General features: G+C 45.8%; 1 protein-coding gene across 2 annotated transcripts in view; it reads left to right on the top strand.

The window, feature by feature from the left end:
* LDLRAD4 (low density lipoprotein receptor class A domain containing 4) overlaps positions 1-17091 on the top strand; it is a 294067-nt gene that overhangs the window by 254500 nt on the left and 22476 nt on the right. Inside the window, exon 1 of one of the 2 annotated variants that reach the window (XM_082044434.1) lies at positions 16983-17081. The exons of the other annotated variant lie outside the window; for it this stretch is intronic. The gene's annotated coding sequence lies outside the window, so the exon portion shown is untranslated. Of the gene's footprint in view, positions 1-16982; positions 17082-17091 lie in introns of those variants that run through there. 2 annotated transcript variants of the gene reach the window in all.

Below are 17091 nucleotides of genomic sequence, written 5' to 3' on the forward strand. Positions count from 1 at the left end.
GGCTGGAAACTGGATGGAAATCTGAGTATGTATCTCTCTGTCGTGTTTTGCCTCTAGCAGCTTTTAGAATCGCAAATGCACGTTTTTAATGACTAAATGTAACATTAACAGAGAGCCATTCTGCCCCAATTGTTTCATTGGAGAATAGACTTGGTAGAGACTTCTTTTAAGTAGCCACGTCTGTCTAATCAAGGTTTCCCTCCTTCTCCCCGAAAAACAAAACAAACCAAAACAACTCCCAGAATATTAAAAAGCAGAGAAAATTAGATTTTTCATTTCTATGCAAGCTTCAGCGTGGCAGCTGGAATGCAAAGTAGAAGGAAGAGGTCGTGTTGTAAGGCTGCATGAAGGACACCTTCCTCCAGGAGCTGGGATTTTTGCTCAGCCCCACACGGGTGGGCAGGAGGCTCTACGGTACCTGGGGATGGGACCAAGCTGTGCTCTCGTGATGGGGAATCTGCTGCGTGGTGCAGGTGTGGGAAACACGGACAGAGGTGGAATACTGTGAAGGGGGAAGGAGCACCACTGGGTTATTACATTTTTCTTTCAGTTTTTAAGTAAAACCCTGCTGCGTTTTAGGAAATTAACAGCAAAACTAAAACGTTTTTGAAAGCCACTGTCGCCTTTCTCTCTGTTTTGCATTTCTACACTCCTTAAACATGTCAAATTGATAGTCTTAAGTGAAGTGGTTAATGTACACAATAAAAAAAAAAATACACCGCAAGTTGGTGTGAGAAAAGGCAGAGAAGCTTTTGACCAACCTGAGTTCAAGGGTGATTTAGAAGGCCGTGCAGCTGGCTGGTGATGAGATAAAGTGTGAGGGATCATCTTTTCTCTGTCTCACCTGTCCCGGCAGGTTGGGGAGGGGTTTGCTGGTTCCCAGAAAGGAAGGCTTTTGGGGAGGTCAGGGCTTCCCCACTGCCGCACCCTCTGACCGGACTTATGTGGGGAAGGGAAGACAACTGAGGCAAGAGGCAGTACAACTGCTTTTAAGGGTATGACCTTAAAGGAGGAAGAGTTGGAAGAGCCAGCCAAAGATAAAGAACATCCTTAAGGCTGCCAAGCCTAAAATTAGATGCAGGCTAGGCTTTGTTTTCCTTGCAGGCTCACATGCTGCACACTATCTTCTCCCAGCTGGCCTATTCCACAAGGATGGTGAGTGCTGACGCTGAGGAGCACTTGACTCCCTGGGAATAGGTTTCTTGTGACTTTCTGCACGGGGAATGACGGGGACGTGGCAGAGCTGCCGTCACGTGCGGGCACGGGCGATGCGGTGCTGCTGACAGCAGCTGTCCTGGGACTGTTGCTACGGACGGCCAAGGTGTTGTTGACTGCAGGGAGGATTAAAATTACTGTTGGCGACCAGATGAGGTATTAAGTGCAGAGCTGACGTTAGAAGTCCATGCACATGACACAATTGACTGTGTCACTTATGCGGGGGTTTCAAATGTGGGCTGTGGATCAGGAATGGGTAGCAGAGGGATGCTGGATGCACCACATCCCATGCATGTGTTGTAACCCTTCTCTCAGAGGCTGTCACTTACATTTTGGCAGGGCACCTATTAACAGTTATGCCCAAAAAATCCACTTTTGCCAGATGAAAAAGAAACCAAACAACACAACAAATCACAACATGGTTGGATTCGGTGATCCTGAGGGTCTCTTCCAACCAAAATGGTTCTATGATTCTATGTTTGGGTGTAGCTTGGCCATTCTAGGTGGGCCAAAACAAGGTTGAAAGCTTATACTTGGGGCTGCACTGCTGTGCAAATACAGTTCGATTCTCATGTCAGCAAATTAAAATGCAGTAGTGTGACCATATAGTCACTACTGTTTAAGATGGTGTATTTGTTAAGCAGACATGCTGTTAAATCAGACTTACTCTGTGAGCTCTGAGACAGGCTATCTTAATTTTATGCAGAATTCGCTTAGCACTGTTATATGCACATCATGCAGCATAAAAGCCTGTTAGATATGTGCCTGCCTGGGATCTCTGCGACTGAGCAAGAATCTTTCTGATCTGTTTGCCAGGTTGCTACCAACTCTGTGTGAGAACTGGGCAGTTTTAGAGGGGAGGAGTACAGGTAAACCAGGCTGCAGCCGTGCAAGGGACCAATCACCCAGGACATTTCAAGAATGCAGAATGTGGGTTTTCATTTTGCTTCTCCCTGCCTGTCCTTCTGTTTCCTCCAGCTGCTTAGGGAAAGCAGCGGTTTTACAGCTGCCTTCTTTAATCCCCTTTGACTGGACTGCAGTTTTAGCTGAGCGATACCTACATTACAGGGAGGGACAGGCACCGACTATAATGCTGCACTAAGGGTTTTACACGTCTCCTTGCTTTCTGCATAGCCAGGATAAGTCATAACCGTTTCTCCAAATCCCTGTGAGTTTTTCTTCAAAATGAAGTGATTAACTTCTGCTGCAAACTCCCCCTTGTCTAGGGCATCCAGGCCTTGCGCTGAGCTTGACAGCATTCAAGATCTCCTGCCCACATAGACTATTAGGTTCTGCTTATCCTTCCTTTCCACTGCCTGGTGAAATATTAGATAACGGGGAAAGAGCTTATCTTACATGCGTCTGAACTGACAAATATGGCAGCCTTTCAGTAAAAAGGCTAATGCAGACGAGGCCTTTTTCCTGGCTAGAATAAGAATGAGGACGGCGCTTGTCTTCTGCCGCTGACAGCGGTCAGATGCGTGCGGCGTGATTTCCATAGCATCCAGACAGTCGGAGCACCTAATATCTACCTGTCTAGTCAATACATCAGCTTTGCTGGAGCAGGGAGCTGAAGTTTGTCATTGAGGCGGGTTTCTAATGCAGCACGAATGGATCTTTCAGCCGTACTCCAGGGTAAACATTGTGAGCCGCACAAATATATTTACCAGCAGTGACAAATAACTGTGTCAGTCACTTTTGTTGTTGTTTTTTTTTTTTTTTTTTTTTTTCCCCTGAAATAAGACGTTCTCTATAAATGCCTTTATGGATTTAATTTTTGTAGCTTTAAGGTGGGGCTGGTGGAGGGGGAGGGGGCACGCTTCTTGCTGTTTAAACAGGTTAATATTAGTGTTTATTTCCCTCTGTGTTTCAGTCCAAGAAAAAATAGTTTAAGTTTGGACTCGATGATCTTCATGGTCTTTTCCAACGTAAATGATTCTATGATTCTAATAACCTTCAGAAGGACCCATTTCAGGATTTAACAATTTGAGTTTAGCAGATAGGAAACACTGTCCTGGTATCAGTATTGAGGGGAGTTTTGCTTAAAAGCATAGCTGAGAAACAAATCTTGACCCTACCGGGGCTACCTGGAGGGGGAAGAGGAGCGGGAAGGAGGGGGCTCCTTTGCCCACATGATGCTGAGCAAGACCTGGTTCTCATTTCAGAAGTTTCTTGGCTCATCTCAGGCACAGAGCTATGCTTGAAGTTTAACGCTTCCATTTTGAGAAAGAATACTCGCTGCTATAGTGCAGCATACTTCTGCGTTGCGTTTGTATAGATATTTTGGGAAATTGTTTTCCCAGCCGTAAATCCTAAACTGTACACGTGCTGAGGAATTCTCAGCCACCAGCTAAAACCCAACGTGTCTGAGAGCGCATAAAGCTGGGGATCTAGTGGGAGATACCGGCGTAGCCTTTTTAGAAGTGAAGGAATGGAAGTTGACAGGGTGGCTGTATGCAGTATGGAGAAACACAAGCGTGCTCTGAACGGGGGAAATGGGAAGAGTTGTTAGTTGGGCAAGCCAGACACACCTAGATGGCATCCTGAGTTGCTGCCAGCCCACACGGGGCTTTTGGACCTTTTCCAGGCTTTGTTCCTGAAAGTAAATTGTTCAAGATGGGAAATGTTGAAGATTGCAGTGACCAGTGAGCTGTGCTTCTGGGTCTGAGCTTTAAAGGAGAGAACTTGGGCTTTAGATTTGGGCTAGAGGCTCAGGGAGAAAAAGCTGTGATCTAAGTTAGCCTACATTTCATTCGTTTGCAGGAAGTGGTCTGCAATTTTTTTTTGCTGTTTCTTCCTTATAAATGGAATTTATTCTGGCCTCGGAAGCTGAGAAAGGGCTGTCGATCTGATTATTTATTGACTTGCTTTGTAGCTGCAGTTCATATAAAAATGACCACCTCTGCATCTACTGCACAGGAGCAGCATGTGAAGAAATTCAGTAAGATCTATAAACCGTTCAAAATATGTAAAACAATGGATATATGCTAACTATTATGTTATTTATGTAATGCTTTGATAGCCATGTTGCAAAACAAATGAGGAGGTGGGGATATCTTTTGGAACAGAATATACTGCAGCGCCTGCCTTGATCTACATTAGACATCTGCACTGTGAAGTACAAGTGATGCTGAAAGATGCACTGAGAAAACAAGCGGGTTACAGTACTGTCGTGTTAAAAATGACAAAATGTGTAGGCAATAGAGAAACTAAAACTGCCTCAGTTTCAGGCAGAATTGTAAAGTATTAACTGCAGAAATACAGCAGAAAAGATGAAATACAAACATTTTGGAAACTGGGGCTCTGACAGTTCTTTATGTGACAGAAGTTCACACTGTGCTAAAAAAAAAAAGAAAGAAACTTTTTTTTTTTAGCAGAAAAAACAGACCATCAAATTTTTGTGATTTGATACTGGGAACCACAGTTCTTACCTCTCAAAGTAAAAAACAACAAAAAAGACACCTTCCTGAAAATTTTTGGAGGTATTCAGGTTTAAGCTGGCTTTGAGGAAGACAACTGTAAGGAACAAAAGTCGTAGCCTGAGCTTTCGGAGCAAGAAAAATGCGAGGACATGAAGGAAAAATGCCAGAGTCCTTTTAAAATCAAAATGTCCAAGCTGTCTGCCCAAAAACGGGATAGATTCAAGCTGTGAGCCAGTCTGGGTTGTATGGCAGATTCGTGTTCTCTATATGTATACAACCTTGGCTTGAGCAATTCCCTTCTTCCCATCTTTTGTGTGTAAAACAGAAATCAGATACATTGACAGCCAGGTAAAATTATTCAACATGTCTAAAAAACCAGGATGAGCAGTGGAATGGGTGTGCCTTTTCTAATGAATTTAGCAAAGCTGTGCTAATACGGTGACACACAGCTTCCAAGGCAGGAAACATGGCAGGTGAGGTATAAGCAGCAACTCAGCCTCACCATCCTTAATGTCATACAGCAGCATTTCTCAGACTTCATCCACAAGCCATCAGTGATGGGTGCACTGACACTTTTGGGTAGCTACTGCAGCCAGGGGATCAGATCCTTGAGAACAGAGGTGGGCTCTTGTTGCAGGCTGTAAACTTTTTAGGGAAGTAATTGCAAGTTCTGGCAACATGGATAGTGGGATTGAGTGCACCCTCGGCAAGTTTGCAGAGAACACCAAGCTGTGTGGTGTGGTCAACATGCTGGAGGGACGGGATGCCATCCAGAGGGACCTTGACAGGCTTGAGAGGTGAATGCATGTGAACCTCATGAAGATCAAGAAGATCAAGTGCAAGGTCCTGCACATGGGTCAGGGAAATGCCAAACATAAATACAGGCTGGGTGGAGAATGGATTGAGAGCAGCCCTGAAGAGAAGGATTTGGGGTTGTTTGTTGATGAAAGCTCAACATGAGCTGGCAGTGTGAGCTTGCAGCCCGGAAAGCCAGCTGTATCCTGGCCTGCACCAAAAGCAGCATGGCCAGCAGGTCGAGGGAGGTGATTCTCCCCCTCTGCTCTGGAGAGACCCCATCTGGAGTCCTGTGTCCAGCTGTGCGGGTCCTAACATAAGAAGGACATGGACCTATTAGAGCTAGTCCAGAGGAGGGCCATGAGGATGATCAGAGGGCTGGAGCACCTCTCCTATGAAAACAGGCTGAGAGAGTTGGGGCTGTTCAGCCTGGAGAAGAGGAGGCTCCAGGGAGACCTTACAGCAGCCTTCCAGTACCCAAAGGTGATCTACAAGAAAGAGAGGGACTTTTTACAAGGGCATGTAGTGACAGGACAAGGGGTAATGTCTTTAAACTGAAAGAGGATAGATTTAGATTAGATATAAGGAAGAAATTCTTCTCCGTGAGGGTGGTGAGGCACTGGAACAGGCTGCCGAGAGAAGCTGTGGATGCCCCATCCCTGGGAGTGTTCAAGGCCAGGCTGGATGGGGCTTTGAGCAACCTGGTCTAGTGGAAGGTGTCCCTGCCCATGGCAGGGGGCTGGAACTAGATGATCTTTAAGGTCCCTTCCAACCCAAACCATTCTATGATTCTAAGTTTGCACTGCACTTGGCTGGGACTACAGAAATAGGAGCGGCACGGGATGTACACGGAGTATACACTGCCGTGCCTGATGGCAGGGGCTGCGCGGCCAGGCCTTTGCCACATGCAACAGGGAGTTAGTCTCCATGGTCCTCATGGTCTGGTGTGCCCAGGCATTGCAGACAGGAGAGAGGGTACACGTGTGCACGTAGGTGTTTGATGAAGTCCGGTGCACGGTGTGTGGGGGAGGCTGGATACCATGTGCAGGTGGCCAGCATGTGCCTCTGATGTCAGACACATCCCAGACCCCGCACGCTTGCCAAATACGCACTGCACTGGCAAACCACACACTCTCATGAGCCGTTTTTCGGGGACTTCTGAATGGCAAAAAGCCCGGTCTGAGCTGCTATGCAGATCAGGATGCCGGGCGTCCTGAAATCCCAGACAAATCCCCTTAGCGCTTTTGGTAAATCTGCAACTGGGATTTACTGTTGTGACAGCACATCCTAAGCGTGGTAAAAATAGCCCGTCTCCCAGCATTGCAGACCTGACTCACGTCCCACAGTTAATGGGTGAGCAGTCAAGGCTGTTTCTTGAATCGCGGCACAAATGCATGAAGCAGTCCCGGTTAGAGGGGATCACAAAGCTGCATTGCAAAGCGCTTGCCTGGCTCAGGCTGGTTCTCTGCAGCTTTGGCTTAAAACTCAGAGGATCAGAAGCAGGGCAGAGACCCCTGACCTCAGGCCGAAAGGGATGATGGAGAGATCTCTCTGCCCTTTGCTTTTCCAGAAGACTGCTTGCCTGGAGACAGTCTGGAACTTGTGCTGTGCGGGCAGTGTCCCCTCCTAGGCTGGATGGGAAACACAGTCCTCTCATTCTGGAAGCTGAAGAACAATTTGGTTTTAACCCTTTGCCTCAATTGTAATGCAAACTGTTTTTTTTTATTAAAAATTAGAACCACGCCAAATTTGGGGTTTTGGTACCCCAATGGGGTAACATGGAGAAATGAGAGGGAGCGAACGTGCTTTTCCTGCTCTGTGTGTTCATGCACACACATGGGAGAGCACGGTTTCTCTGTAGAACCATAGAATGTCCTGAGTTGGAAGGAACCCACAAGGATCATCGAGTCCAGCTCCTGTCCCTGCATATGACAACCCCACAGTTCACACCGTGTGTCTGAGGGCGTTGTCCAATCGCTTCTTGTGTATTATAATCTTGAATACTCTTCTAGAAATCAGATGTTATTAATGTTCTTTGCTATTACTCATTAAAAAAGCAAAAAAGAAAAAAAAAACCCACAACAAACTGTAAAAACCCCTGCACCTGTAACCCTGAAAATGAGTATCTTGCTCTCAAAACTTCCTCTCCAACAGGGAGATTCACCCAGAAAGTCCCACCCCACCCAAATGGGGTGTAACAGTATCTCTTCAGTGGGCTACACCAAGATGCTAAGGGGTGAGTCAGTGCAGTGTCAGAAGTGCAGTTGCACAGAGTGGGAACACAGGATGAAGTAGTTTGAAATGCAGCCTCCCATCCAAAAATACCAGCCAACCAACTGTAAGATACATTAGCTATCAGTTGCCAGTGTGTCTGGTGAGATTTCAAGCAAATTTTGTTTATTTTTGCTGTCACACACACAGAAAAATGCTATTGCAGCTGCTTGGGGTTGACCTTTTGCTCATTGGGACAGGGTACCCCTCCACTGACCACTGGGCAGATTTTGAAAATGCACCTTTGTGATTTAAGTGCTCACATATCATCTTCAGAAGTGGCTTAGCAGCCCAAATTCCATATGGTGCTGGTACCAGGCTGTGTGTGAGGCGTGCGGGGAGGGAGGCCATGCTCTGTGGAAGCGCTGCATGGGTGCTGCTGTGGAACCAAGGGAGGGAAGAGCACGAGCAGGCAGAGAGAGCTGATGGGACTTCCCTTAGGTCACTGGCAGGTCTGTGGTAGAGCTGGGGAGAGAAGCTGAAGCTCAGTCTGATCTCATAGCTAGTAGACCATGCATCTCCTTAAACATCTCCTGTCCCATACATTTGACGCAGTCTTGTATGCTCCGTATGCGGGGTCATTTTTCCTTTTCTTTCTCAGTCCCTGAAGTTGTCCTATGAGACACTTAAGTTTAAATGTATCCTACCCGATCCAGTATCATGCTGGTAGTACAGAAAAAGTGGAGCAGCCATGCTCGCAAGCACCCCTCAACCCTCACTGAGACCCCAGCTCTGTCCTGGAGTCTGTTCAGAAACACCCATTCTCCCCCAGTGCCTGGGCTCAGTAACATCACAGCCCAGTGAGCAGTGCGACCCTGCTACGCCATGTATGAAGCAGCACCACGTTGCTTGTACCCTTAGGCTTCTGGTTTTGTTTTTGCCTCTTGGCTTCCACCCTGAATTGATGGTGCCATTGGAACTACCTAGAGGTACAAGAGTTACCATGGCCTTAGGTCAGGTACAAGAAGTTGGTGGTCTTCCTGGTTAACAGTCAAGCTGCCTTCCTATCACATGTGCAGTGTCTCAGAAGCGGTTTGAATCTGTAGATACCATCAGTTCTGCTGAAAACAAGAATACTGTCATTGCATTGGGTGGGACTGGCCTCATTTAATGTAAAGTAGATGCGGATTTAAGCTTTGTATCGAGTTGCTAGGGCGCTGTCCATCAAGTGGTATTTGGAAAACATTGTTTTAGAACCTATGCCAGTTTTGACATGCTGCTTTAATGCTTTTCTGGCTGCAATAGGGCAAGAGAGAAATTTTATGTTGTCATCACACAGAACTGTGAAGCATGCTTTTTTTTTTTTTTTTGCTTTCTCTCTCTTGCACTGTCATATGGAAACCAGATCAAGATTATGAAATTAGTGCCCACAAACTGTGATCTTTTTTTTTCTTTTGCGGTGGGAACTGACAAGTCAGTGATGGCTCGGTGCTGTTGGTACTAGCTGTTCACGCCGCACGCGTTTGTATGTATCGGGAAGTGCCGAACTTGGCGTGCTTCTCGGTTGGCACGCAGGCTGGTGAAACGTCAGATTTTTAATTGTGACAAAGTTCACGAAAGAAGAAATTATGGCAGATGTTTCCTTTTGTCAGAGCCGAACTGAATCATTAAAATGTGATATGATGTACTATGAACGAGTCAGCGTAAACACCATCCCTGTGAACAAATCAAGAGACTGAAGAACGTAGACCGGTCATGGTAATGTTAAAAACCATGTGGTCTGAGTGCTGTATTACCAAGCTTTTCTCTTTAAATGCAGAGCATGAATCTTATGAATTTTTATTGCCTTTATACAAAATGAAAATATAACATGTTCTGCTTCGGTAAAAATAGCCTCGTGGCTTCTGCAACGTGGTTGTCATTTTGCTGGTGGTTTACTCAGACGTCCGCTTTTCACAAGCAGCAGTGAGATATCCGATTCCCATTGAGCGCTGAGCTCGCTTGCCTCATTCCCTCTTCGCTGGAGAATGTATTTTTGGGAAGTCTTACTCCTTTGCCAGTCTGAAGGAAGCGGCAGAAATGCCGCTGCTTGCCGAGGAATGCCTGTGATGATGCATTAAAACTGGCTCCCGGTAAGTGGTTATGGAAAAACTGCAGGAAGCATCCAACGACCGTTCTCTGTGGACTTTCTCTCCCATCTCCTCGTGACATCTTCCTACATCAGGATTTTTGTTTACACGGTGACTTAGGGCATTAGTCAGAAATGAAGTGCATTAGAAACTTCCTGATTCTTCCCCGTGAGCTGAGTACATTATGTCTGCAGTTTTTCTTGCTGGCCTAAGAAGTCTTGACTAGATTCTGATTCTTATTCCCAGTCTTGTCAACTGCTGGAATCAAGGGAGTTGACAAATACCTTCATTTTGATGTAAAGGTCAAAGAAACACTGGAAAGATGTGATCAAATTGTATCTCAAAATGTTTTATGCCATTCTTCTGATTTCTGATTTGAGGGAGCCTGATTTAACAGTTTTGGAATGCTGGGGATTTGGAATAAAATACTCTGTTATATCATAAAGTAGGTTATAAACTGTAAAAAAATCCAAATCTTCTTGCATGTCAGAAATGTCAGTCCCCATCACTTTTGGGGCTGTACTACAAGTGAGGTGAATGTGTTTTGCAGGCCAATTTAAATGCTCTTAAGCTGTGCCCCCCTTCTCCTGATCAATTACATTGATTTACTGGGTACAGTTTGTGCTTCTATACCTGTGCATACACAAATTGTATACAGACAATGTGTTTTAAGTGGGACTGCAGAAGTCAGAAGTAATGAGCTCAGTAAAAGAGCCATGCAGAAGGATTCAGTGATAGCAGTTGTTAATGGCAAAGCATCTATAGTTTTTGCACCATGGCAATTTGTGGAAATGCAGTGTGCTTTTTTAAATAGCATAATTTTTTACACGTCTCTTGCACCATAGGAACTTAATCCATCATGAAACCTCGTTAGAAGCTGCACCATTGTATCCTGAGGCACATATGAAATTTGTGTGAGTCACTGATTTGCGATCAAGCTGAAGGAAACTGAGTCTACAATTCTTAAGAAAGAAGCCGCCCATTTGGGATGCATTTACGCAGCTCCTTTGTATAAATCATTAGTGCTATAAACTATCCATTATTGTTAGGAGAAGAAATTTAACAATGCAAATAAAACAAAATACTGTGGCAGAGCAATTTTATACTTGATTGTAATGTTTAATGGCATGTTCTCATAAAAGAGATTTTCCCATCCTTCAGACCCATCATGTCTGTGACTCACTTGATTTCCGATGGTTTGAACATCCCCTATTTTATTCCTAGAGTTGTTTTCTCTAGAGCAATTTCTGTAAACGTGCTGCAGCATGGGGTTATCTGGGGTTAATTTCCCTTATGATTACACATCCAGACAGAGTGTACGTAAATGCTGCAAGACAAATAATAACAAAACTGTAGGATAAAAGAAAACAAAGAAAATTTCTTTGTTTTGCTTGTAGATCCCATTTTTCAGTATCCATGTATTTCTCTTGCTCATTTTTAAATGTTAATACTAGCTTACATTGGCATTGTAGTTCTTTAAACGCATTATTTTTCAGTCATCACTGAGCTCAAATTTTGCGTTACATTTATTCCTTTTCTCACTCATATCTCATTGGATCCTTTTTCTAGATTCCTTTCTTCATCCTTTACTTCCAGGTACTAGACAGCACCATCAGTGAGGCAGAGCTTCATGTCTCTAAACCAGCTGATTATATTAATGTCAGAAATAAAATACAGTCTTCACATTCTACTTGTATTTTTAGTACCTTATTGTAATGCTTTTTCTGCTTTCCCTTCTTATCTCCATTCTATGTCTTGCCCTTAGGTTTCTTTTTTAGATCAGGGTTGCTGGGTTTTCTTGTGATCTTGAGAGGTTTCTGCACCGTGCAGCTTTTTGAAGTCTTTCTACACAACCTAGTTAGAAGGGACTAAAATACATTGATAGTCTGTTGATCTGCAGTCAGGTGCCCATTGTTTTCTTTTCCTGGCTGCCAAGGAGTTTCTTGGCGATTGAGATTTATGGAGTGAATAATCCACCTGGCAGGAGACTCTAACTCCGAAGAGTGTTTTTTAGTGGAAGAATGAACATTCCTTTTTGTGCGTAAAATACTGCTTAATAGCTTGTTTAGCAACCTATATTTCTACAACAGGGCTTTCGGTTTTGTGTTGGAGGTAGATTCTTGCATATGCATATATTCTAGCACCCATGCTAATTCTGTCTCTCATTTGACTTTCATCTGTTTCTATGGTAGGATAATGCATGATGTGATCTCTCAGCTTTTTAATGTGGTCCTTAGTGCATGTCTTCTGGCTCCTGTTTGAATGGGCTAACAAAAAAATATTAATAATGAGGGATGATTCTTCCCTGTACTTGCTGGGAATCGCCTGGAAACCGCGGGGAGTTTAGGCAGGGTAGTCATGCTGCAACCACTGAGACTCCATGGAGTCTAGTACCAGGTGATAATTGCAATTACTGCTGGGAGAACTCTGAATAACACCAGAATGAAACAAAAATTACATTCTGATCCTTTCTTGCCTTTTCTCTTACTTAAGTGGCTGACTAGATTTGTGCTCAAAATAAGCCAAAAGCTATGGAATATGATCACAATGAAGGATGGAAGAGATTGCAGTATTTTCAGTGCAGCTGATTTTTTAAAAGAACTAAATGGAGGATCAATGATTAAAAATAAGTGGAAGCCACTGTCTAACAGTGTTCAGCATAATGGGTACCCATGTGAAATTTTGGTCCTCAGCCACCTGGCTGCTTCGTCCCTTTAGGGATATTTTCATGGTCCGCATAGCCTAAAGCTGATTATCACCCTTAGATTTACAGCCGCCTTTCTGTGCCCAGAGTTTCTTATTCCTTATGCATCAGCAGTAGGAAATTCTGTACCTGTTTTTCAGCAGTGGCAGGGGAGCATTGAAGTTACCAGCAGCACAATCTCCCAGGTGAACAGGGCCAGCACATTTTTCTCACTGTACCATTTAACCCTGCTGGAGGAGACGACTGTAAATTGCCAGCGTCGAGCCGGCGTGTGAGGACTAATAGAACTGCAATTGGGATAATTCGTGAGTAGATTTTCTTACTCGTCAGTGTAAACAGAGCTAGGGCTAGTCATGTCTGAAATGGTGATTACTTTTAAACCAGCACGTTATAATTCAATGTCCCAGATTGAACCCTTCTTCCAGCACAGGAAAACAAACCAGCGCACGTGTGGCCAGCACACGGACCACGCAGGCTGTGCAACTAACTATGCATATGAAGGACGGATTTATTTTTCTAGGAAATGAGAGTTGGAAGGAGCTCTTTAACTGAGGATTGCAAAAGATGGTTTTATTTTAAAATAAACAAACAAACAAATAAATAGTTGCATAATCCTTCCTATTAATGCAGAGTAAGTAATAGCTTTAACAGGGAGTTAATTTGGAGGCCTTAAACACTGTCCTCTTCTGCACTGAATTCCTCCACCAAACTTGCTTCTTTTCGGTTGTGTTGCTAACCTCTCCACACTGCTCCGTCTGCTTGTTCTTTGCACCTAATCGCATTGGACACGACAACATATGCACCTGCTGGCAAATAAGTTACCTGAATTCACTGCCAATGAGAAAAGCACTTTTCTTTTCCCCGGGGTGGTGCCATTCCTCACTATCTTTTTCTGACAAAACCTGCTAACTCAGATTTAACCAAAAAGGTGAAAATTTACCCCAGGAGGTGGCAGTTTGAGAGGAGGGGGCGTGGGGCATTCGGTGGGTGCATCTGCGGTGGTTATCTGGATGGTTCCACAGACCTAGGGGGCTGCCGTGCCAAAAGCATGGCTCCTGCACGATGGGCTTGTATTGCCCCAACATGGCTTTGACCATGAAGCATCGACCTGGTACTGCCTGAAGAGGCACGTAAGGATGCGTGGCCCTGCGTGAAGCGTTAATGGTTGTAGATTTGTGTCCGTCTCAGATGGTTTTGTGGGCTGAAGTCACAGCACAGTGAGGGGGAAGCACCTCCACGCACCACCCCCCTGCAGTCCAGGTTCCCCAGATGAGTGTCCCCAAGGGGCTCAGAGCAGGCAGGAGGAAACACCCCCTCATTTTCCAGTTTCAAGACTGATTCTTCTTACTCTTCATAGTACAGGCTGGCCAAGAGGCTGCCCACAGTCAGTAACGACTTTAGAGAAGCAGAGACAAAAAAAAGCGCGAGATAAGTCGTGGAAATGTAAGTGTCATATTGAGAAAGCAGCATCTGTCCAGTTTTGGTCACCAGAGCATGACTGTGTTTTCTTACACTTAAGAGATTAATATCTTTACTATGAGTAAAACAAAAAATGAGGTTTTGTTCTTGTGGGTTCCAGAATGAGTTTTTTGTTTTCCCAGTCAGGACTGAAGAGACAGATCAGTAACCACGTCCTTCATAAAAATTCACCTAAATGTTACCAAGTGTAGCTAGCCCTTGGCTCTGTCATTAATCTGCTAGACTTGTAATGGCTTGTGGACCAGTATTATGACTCGGTGTGCCAAAGCCTGCTCAGGGAGCTTCAGCCATGTCACCAGAGCAGCCATCCTGCTTAGAGGTTGTGGTGGAACCTGCTACTGGGAGAGGAATTTTAAAAGGAAGCCAATCCTCCATCCTTGTTGACAGAGCAGCTTTTTATGGGCTATCTGGCACGTGATGTGCAATTGTTCAGCCCCCAAAGAGCTTGATTCACATTAAAAACATGATGATAAATTCTTAATAAATAGGTAATGAGCCAAATATTGTTCTTGAGGATGCTTATCAGGTGTATTGCTTGTGGATACAGCAGTCTATAACCATTTTGCAGTCATTGTGCTTGGACTTGGTACAATCATATTAAACAAGTTTTGATGGGTAGAGAATTAGTGGGCTAAAGAGAGAGTAAAGTGCGTAATGTATCAATCTCTCTATGCACCAATCCTCAGTTGTGGAAAAGCAACTGGTTTATGCTGTAGGTTAATGCCCTTCGGGAACCGAAAAGACTCTAAACATCCAGGCTTCAATTGTAGGACACCAAAGTAAGGGAGCAGCATTAATACTAATATATATTAATTTTATTTTGTTTTCTTCTTACAGTCTTTACACTTATCTGAAACCAACTTCTCATTTCAAACATGAGGTTTGTTAATGATGTATGTGGGTCAATCTTCGGCTCAGAAACTTTGTTATATACTTCAGTCCTTGACAATGGAGAATGTGCAACAGGAAGCCTCAGCAGCAACTGTACATACAAAGCAGGTCATGCCCATACAACAGCCATGTTTAAAAAGCTGGTCTGTTGAATTAATTGTTTTCGAAGTAGTCTAGGGGTGATAAGATTATAGTTTTCAATGTGTTCCACATATGCTGTCTGTACTGATTTATTTCCCTCTGGTGGTAATGGTGCTGTAGTCAGTTAATACTCTGCTTGCACAAAAGCATTCCATTGACATGTGATTTAAAGTCTTTCTACTCTTCTAGGAACTCTCAAAGGATATTTATTTAAAATATTCCCCCTTAAAAGCGACCTTTAAGAAAGATAGGGACAGACTTTTTAGCAGGGCCCGTTACGACAGGACAGGGGGTAATGGTTTTAAACTAAAGGAGGGGAGATTCAGGCTACACATGAGGAAGAAATTTTTTACAGTGAGGGTGGTGAAACACTGGCCCAGGTTGCCCAGAGAGGTGGTAGATGCCCCAGCCCTGGAGACATTCAAGGCCAGGCTGGATGGGGCTCTGAGCAACCTGATCTAGTTGAAGATGTCCCTGCTCATGGCAGGGGGTTGGACTAGATGACCTTCGAAGGTCCCTTCCAACCAAAATTATTCTATGATTCTATTTACAGTCCACAGTCACTGTCTCCTGGCTTGACTGTAGTTTGGATTGGGGCCTTAGACCTTGCAGTATTGAGCTCAACATCAACAATGGTTTAATAAATCCAGACAGTGGGGATAGCCTGTAACCAAACAAGAAGGCCCTGCTGTGTCCCATGGATATTTATGTCAGGATGTGTTTCCCTAATATTTTAAACCCCTTGACCCTTCTTGGTGCTAGCTTAATGGGTGACCGCAAGAAGGCCCACTCCTCTTAGCTTCCCTCCCCTCTTGGCTTTTGCTTCTTGACTTTGAGTCAAGGGATCTGTTGTTTGCTGGTTTTTGGGTTTTTTTTGAGACAGGTCCATGGGGTTTTCAGACCTGCAAGGCATGGGGAGCAGCAGGTCTGTCTCCATCATCAGCCCCAGAGTGTGTCCTGAGGGCTTGGACCATTGTGGCCCTGCTGTGACAGGGGAAGCAGTGCTGGTGTGGAGTTGTGCAGAGCCAGCCAGCCTGCTGGAAACGGGACATGGAGCCTGGCCAGCACTGCGGCCCAGCTCAGCCTTCGGCTGCTCTCAAGACCTGAGGGTGACAAACACTGATTTCTTGCTCACGTAGACACACAGCTGTCTTAGCCGGTGCTTTGGGGATGCTACCATAATCCAGAGAAGTAACTAGGAACAGGAGGAGGGTTTGGCCATGCTGGTAAAGCAGCTATAGGAGGAACATCCTGGGAGTTGAGGGACGTAATGCTGAGGGATGTGGTGCTAACGAGGCTTCGTAGCATGGCATGGACTCCCGTGGGGCTGTGCTGCTCCTGTGAGGAGCAGCGGTGGGGGCAGCCTTCATGTCCCCACTGCTGGCCTCCATTGCGGTGCTCCGCCTGTGGGTGCGGGTTGGGTTTGGGATGGAAACCCATCTGCCTCAAGAACAGCCAAGCCAGAAAGGCTGGCACTGTGGCAGGGCTGGGGCGGGCAGAGGGGTTACGGGGAAGGCAGATGCTGCCGTAGCTGGGAGTTCTGCCAAAGAAACACGTGAGTGGAGCCCAAGTCTCAAAATCTCCCATGTTTTCCTTTCCCGTCCCCCTCTAGATGTTCCTTTCGAATTTGGGCGTGTGGATTGCTTGGGGTTATAGGCGTTATTTCTTCTGGTGGTTATTGCTTTGCAGTATAACAGCAGAATGCGTCTCCCTATAACCACTGCGTGATAAAATCGCAGCTGTGAAGGTTTCTCTGGTCACTTTTGCCGGTTGTGTCCCTGCGGCGCGGGACGGGGACCTGGGGATGAGATTTCGCTGCCGGTGCCGTTTCAAGCGAGCGGACGCGGGCGGACACGGCGCCTGCCCGGTTCAGCTCCCCGGGGAAAGCGTTTCGCTTCCCCTCCGGGTTCCCGCGGGGGCTCCGGCTGGGGCGGGCGCGTGACGGCGGGGCGGGGCGCGGGCACGTGCGAAGGGGGCGGGGCGGGGCCGGCGGCGGCGCAGGCGCGGCGGGGCCGGGGCAGGCGGAAGAGCCGGGGCGCCCCGAGCGCCCGCCGGGCCGGGCCGGGCTTAAAGAGCGGCGGGGCGGCGGCGCGGGTAAGCTACG

The sequence above is a fragment of the Streptopelia decaocto genome, assembly GCF_964273445.1.
Source record: "Streptopelia decaocto genome assembly, chromosome: 2".
In the NCBI taxonomy this organism is placed as follows: Eukaryota; Metazoa; Chordata; class Aves; order Columbiformes; family Columbidae; genus Streptopelia; species Streptopelia decaocto.